This window comes from Leptidea sinapis, chromosome 13 (genome assembly GCF_905404315.1).
Source record: "Leptidea sinapis chromosome 13, ilLepSina1.1, whole genome shotgun sequence".
In the NCBI taxonomy this organism is placed as follows: domain Eukaryota; kingdom Metazoa; phylum Arthropoda; class Insecta; order Lepidoptera; family Pieridae; genus Leptidea; species Leptidea sinapis.
Window position 1 is genome coordinate 2,786,818 of NC_066277.1, and position 6,042 is coordinate 2,792,859.

Sequence of the window (6,042 nt, forward strand, 5' to 3'; positions counted from 1 at the left end):
CGCTGACTGCTTAAATTTCAAATTCAGAACTTACTTGTTAAATTCCAATGTACACAAATCACAGAGCACGTATAGACTCACAGGCACACGATAAAATACTGTCAGCGTTGAGCCACAACCTTGTGCAACTTGCCGGAAAAAAGTTTACTTTCTAACTTCGGATTCGCGGCTACACCGACCACTTTCATTGAACGAAATGGCGAACGTGGAATGACGATTTGAGGCCGAAAGTTCAAGAGCAATGACCTTGTTTAATAAGTGACACAGGTGAAGTTTGGGACAGTACTGTCATTTGTCAATTATTGTAATTTATTCATACTGCTTACTGATTTGTGATAAGTTGTTTTTCCGTTACCATTTCGAGATATTATTCGGTTGGAACTTACATAGTCACTTATATGGTTTATTTCGTGGTAGGTGCTATATTATACCCAAATATTACGTTACTTACTGGCCTGGTAATAATAATAATAATACTATAATAATACCGACACACTCTTACACAAATTATCTTGCCCCAAACTAGGCATAGCCTGTACTATGGGTGCAAGACAACATTATATTTAATACAACATACTTACTTAAATACATAAATACATAGAAACATCCATGACTCGGAAACAAACATCCATTTTCATTATATAAATGATTGCACCTACCGGGCCTCGAACTTGGGACCTCTAGCTCAATAGGCAGGGTCACTAACCACTGGGCTATAGGGGTCGTCGAAATGCAATGTTTCAATGTTGGCAGTACAAATCCGAATCGATGTTTTTGCAAGACGGTAAGACCCACCATACACAGTTCCATATATCATATGTGATCCTCCTTTCGTCACCAGTTGTCGATGTCTTCCAAAAGGGTTCGGTTTCGTTAGCTCTTATTAAAGAATCATGTCCTTCAGTCAGCTTGTGAGATAATAAAATGTCCATCTTTGTTGTACCTAGCTTTTTCCAATACCTGAGGATACAGGAATACAGGAGCGTTGCCGGCCTTTAAGGAAGTTTCTTCAGCTGTGTCGTAACTACTTATTCTGATCTTGCTCTACTTTTTGAACAATGGCGTCCATTTTATCCGTAACAGGGTGACCAGATCTATGACAACAAAATTCCCAGATTGAAAACGCTTAACGGCCATTTTCAATAACCTATCTATCTTTAGTTTAATTTACTAGAGGTAGGCAAAACTATCCTTTTAAGCATACTTACATTTCAATAACCTATCGGCATAAATCATTGGACTATCGGCCGTTTTCAATAACCTATCTACCCTTAGTTTAACTTACGGATACATTCCAATGCTATCTGTCAAGAAGATGTAAATAAGCGTTAAAGGATTTTATCTACCTCTAATAAGTTAAACTAACGATAGATGAAAAAGCATAAAGGCATAAAAGGCATTTATTTTCTCAAAATTGATTATTTTAGAATTCTTTTTGATGTCATTTCTAATAACTACTAGATACTACTACCGTTTCGGAAACAAATGGCGCTCTGAGAGAGACGAAGCGGCGCAAGAAACTCTCCCAGCGTTCTTTTTTTTGCGATCTTTTCAATAAAAATATACAATATTGTAAAATCATTTCTATCGCTATAAAATAATCACAATCTAGTCCCAGGCTGTCCGATCATTTAGATATTCAGCAGTGGAGTAATAGGATTTACGCATATTTTTTTATAAAACATTTAAATTTATTTATAGATAATGCCTAACAGTGGCTGGGACTTTATTATAGAAAAGTATACATTTACCCTTAAAGCTGTTATGTATCTTACGAAGCCTACTAGAATTAGTTACAAGCAATCCCTTATTTCTAGTGTTATAATAATGAAAATCACTATTAAGAGCAAAAAGGTGACGATTTTTGTGAACGTATATTAAATTTTCATAAATGTACTGAAAATGAACAGTCCTAATATTTATTTCTTTGAGAGACTGTCTATAACCAAGCTGATATATAGCTCGAACAGCTCTCTTTTGCAGAGCAAACACTATATCAATGTCAGCAGCATGACCCCATAGTAAAATACCGTACGTCATGATGCTGTGAAAATAACTGAAGTACACTAATGTAGCGGTCGCAACATTCGTGTACACTCTAATCTTTCTAACTGCATATGCCGCAGAGCTGAGTCTATCTGATAGGTTATTGAAAACGACCGTGTTGGACATAACTATGGATAGATAAGATCTTTTCATTAAACGGTGACAGCAACGTATCCGTAACTAGAGATAAGTTATTGAAAACAGCCGTAAACCAACTTCGTGCAACTTACTGATGCTGTTTTAGGTTCATAAATGTTTTTTTTTTACAGATGACAGAGATGACAGCAATACTCCATGTGTGGCCGGACCTGCGCTTTGTATAGCGCTAAAATGTGGGCCGGCTTGATGTATTGCCGTGCTCTATTAATAACGCCCAGCTTCTTCGAAGCCAATTTGGCTTTGACCTCCAGATAGCCACGGAATTGACAATCGCTCGAGATTTCGAGTCCGAGTATTCCGATACTAAGCGAGGCTTTAAAGAAAGTGTTTTCGAAGAGCGGTGATACGACAAATGGGGTTTTTTTAGTGATAAACGCGCAAACTTGAGTCTTCTGGTGGTTAAATAGGACAAGGTTCAATTTACCCCATTCCGCGACCTTCTCGAGAGAGGACTCGATAGAAGACACAATTTTCTCACGGCACTGGTCAACGTTTTCCCGAGAGAGACCAGCATGGCCCGTGTATACGGCATCACCAGTGCTGTATAGCAATGTATGTTGGAGGTGTCCAACATATCATTGATATGCAGAAGAAACAGCGTGGAAGATAGCACACAGCCTTGGGGCACTCCAGCATTCACGGGCATGGGATTCGAGCGAAAACCGTCGACAACGACTTGTATGCTGCGCCCAGTGAGGAAGCTGGAGGTTCAGCTCCCGGGAAGCCCAAATGGTGGAAGTTTTGAGAGGAGCGCCTTGTGTCTTACACGATCAAAGGCCTTCGCTACATCCAGGCTAACTGCCAGGCCTTCCCCATGGCGAAAGCCGTATTGTCGGTCGTTCATCAACTGGTGACGCTCTAGGTATGCCAAAAGTTGGCGGCTAATTATGCTCTCCATGATTTTGGAGAGCAGGGAGGTTATAGCAATAGGCCTGTAGTTTGCCGGATCCGAACTGTCTCCTTTTTTTTGATCCGATGGACATGGGCTGACTTCCATGAGTCAGGGACTACGCCTTTGGAATAAGAGTGCCGGAATAAACGCGTTAGCACCGGCGTCAACTCAGGGGCACACGTTCTAAGCACGATTGGAATAATGCCTTACGGCCCGCTCGACTTCCTGACGTTCAACGAAAACAGAGCTCGCCTAACAGTTTTCTGTCTGAACTGTACTTCTGACATAGAGCTCTGACACCGCGGGATGTCGTCGGTGTTTTTACGTTGTCGTCAAGAGTCGAGTTGGAGGCGAAAAGAGCGCACAGGAGATCGGCTTTCTCTGTTGTGCCAGTGTGTCATTCCTCATGTGCAACGGCGGCATGGACGGCTGGTTAAAGTTACCAAGAGCAGCTTTCAACAACGACCAGAACTTGCGTGTTCCGGTCGGGTAACTGGAAAGCTGCTCGCTGATTTTGACGACGTGCTTAGACTTCGCACTGGCGATTTGCCGCTTAAAAAATCTGGAGGCACTGTTATATTTCTAACTTTGCAGTTCGGTTCCTTTGTGCCCAGCGCCGCAAACCAAGTTCGATACGCCTGTTTTTTGCAGTCAGATGCTGCTTTAACAGACGCATTGAACCAGGGCTGTGATCTGCTACCAATCGGTACTACAGAGCTTGGTATAAAAATATCCATGCCCTGCAGTATCACATCGGCTACTGCAACGGCGCAGGCACTAGGATCGTCCGAAGGGAAACAAACCTTGCCCCAAGGATAGGATGCAAAAAAGGAACGCATCCTATCCCAATCTGCTGACTTATAGTGCCTAACGCAGCGGGTCGCAGGTGGTCTGCGACGTTGGCGTCGGATGGGCACTACACTCCTGACCAATGGTCGGACGTTCCGAGAGGGGCGTAGACCTGGTAACTATCGGGATGTGTAGTCAGCAGAAGATCTAATAAGGACCGCATGTGGCTATCCACATCCGGAAGCCGCGTTGGCGACTCAACCAATTGGGACAGGCCGCCGTTTGAACGCAGCCCATGAGATGATCGGTTTCTACGTTACCATTATGACCTGTAGACGCACGCATAGATGCGGACGCGTCCTCTAGATCTACGCGGAGTCAGAGAATAGACAGGTCCCTACCCTCAAAATTGCCGAGATGGTGACAGCAGATATCCTCCCTAACGTACACACATACCCTAGCATGAGGCAAAAAATTGTGCTCAGTTTTGTACCCGGGGTACGTTAAATATGACGTATTGCTTGGTCGAGATATCTGCGCCTCCGTAAGGAAACACAAGGCCGGCTGCACCGTCTCAAGGTGGTAGTGGACGGCGTTTAAGTTGGAGTGAATTCCCCTGATGTTACAAAAGTCCACATTAAGCGTACCCTCCTGAGGTAATTTCTCTTTTAATACCGCTCTCATATTTTGTTGGGGGAAATGGGGGGGGGGGGGGGGGAATGGCCTCCGGTTCTCGACACTAACCTATGCGAAACATAGCCGCACTAGGCCGCTACTTCACGCCGGTATTCTGTGCGTGTGTGGTAAGTAACCCGGACGAGTCTGGCCCGATTGAGCTGACGTCAAAAGACGGTAGCGTGACTCTCCCACTTTCAATAAGCCCGTAGTCGCCTCTTACGACACCCTTGGGCCTGGGACTATCCTATTCTTTTTACGCCCCGGGGAAGTACAGGGCACGCCCCGGGGAAGCACAGGGCTTCTTTTGCTATCGAGTGTTATACTAATGGTTGATAGATAATATAGGACCATTAACCAATTGGATTAACCAGTGGGAGGCTCCTTTGCATATGAAGCTGGCTAAATTATGGGTACCATAACGGCGCCTATTTCTGTCGTGAAGCAGTAATGTGTAAAGATTATTGTGTTTCGGTCTGAAGGCGCCGTTAACATCTTGTCTCACGTGATGAGCGCAATTCAAGTGCCGCTCAGAATTTTTGGGTTTTTTTCAAGAATCCTGAGCGGCACTGCATTGTCATTACAATGCCCATTGACAGGGCGTATCAATTACCATCAGCTGAAAGTCCTGCTCGTCTCGTCTCTTATTTTCATAAAATAATGTAGCTGTAACACTAAACTACCTATATACTTCTATCATAATTTTTCTGTATTGCCTTCCACTACTGAAGCGATTTTAAAGATGTGAATGACTTCGTAAGCAACAGACCAACGTATATTTTGCTATCTATATTCTATATATATCAATATTATTAGGCGCTTTTGAATTTTTATTTTAAACTTAAATAAATTTTTCATGATAGGTTAGGAAAAAGTCTTTAAGCAAATAAGTAGTATGTATGAACTTGTAATAAATCTGCCTATGTCATCGAAAAGGAATCGCTTGTTTTTCTTTCTTTCAATATAAGTGAATCTTTTTTTTTTTAATTTTAAATGTATCGTATTTATATATTTTATATTTAATAGAAAAGAAGAAAAAAATACAACATTCCAACGTTAACGTTCACTGTTAAAAAATGTTGCCAATATACTATCTACAGATAGAGATAAATTACTGCCTTCTACTGTTAGTAATTAGCTGTCAATAATCTGAAGCTGTCCCAATATACCCCATAAGTCATTCTTATCACCTTATATTGGAACGCGTGAATTGCAATTTCCATACAAACTTTATAGCGCTGGTAAGCTATGCGTCGTCCCACTGATAGACAGCGTGCACGGATAAGGTGAGTTAACGTCGATAAGTTTATTGGGATAGAAAAGTCAACGATAGTTACGATTTTATCGCAAGTAAGAGATAGACAGAATATTGGGAACGGCCGTTTTTCTATTTATTTCTTTATCTTCAAGCAAAGCAGTTGTTCTCCACGGCCTGTCTACGTGAAATAATCATTTTTCTCAGTTGAAACAATAAATACATT

At 42.0% G+C, this 6,042-nt stretch overlaps 1 protein-coding gene across 1 annotated transcript in view; it reads right to left on the minus strand.

Moving 5' to 3' along the window:
• LOC126967787 (uncharacterized) overlaps positions 1-177 on the minus strand; it is a 44,727-nt gene extending 44,550 nt beyond the window's left edge. The window contains exon 1 of the mRNA XM_050812483.1: positions 35-177. The gene's annotated coding sequence lies outside the window, so the exon portion shown is untranslated. The remainder of the gene's footprint in view (positions 1-34) is intronic.
• Between the last annotated feature and the right edge of the window lie 5,865 nt (positions 178-6,042).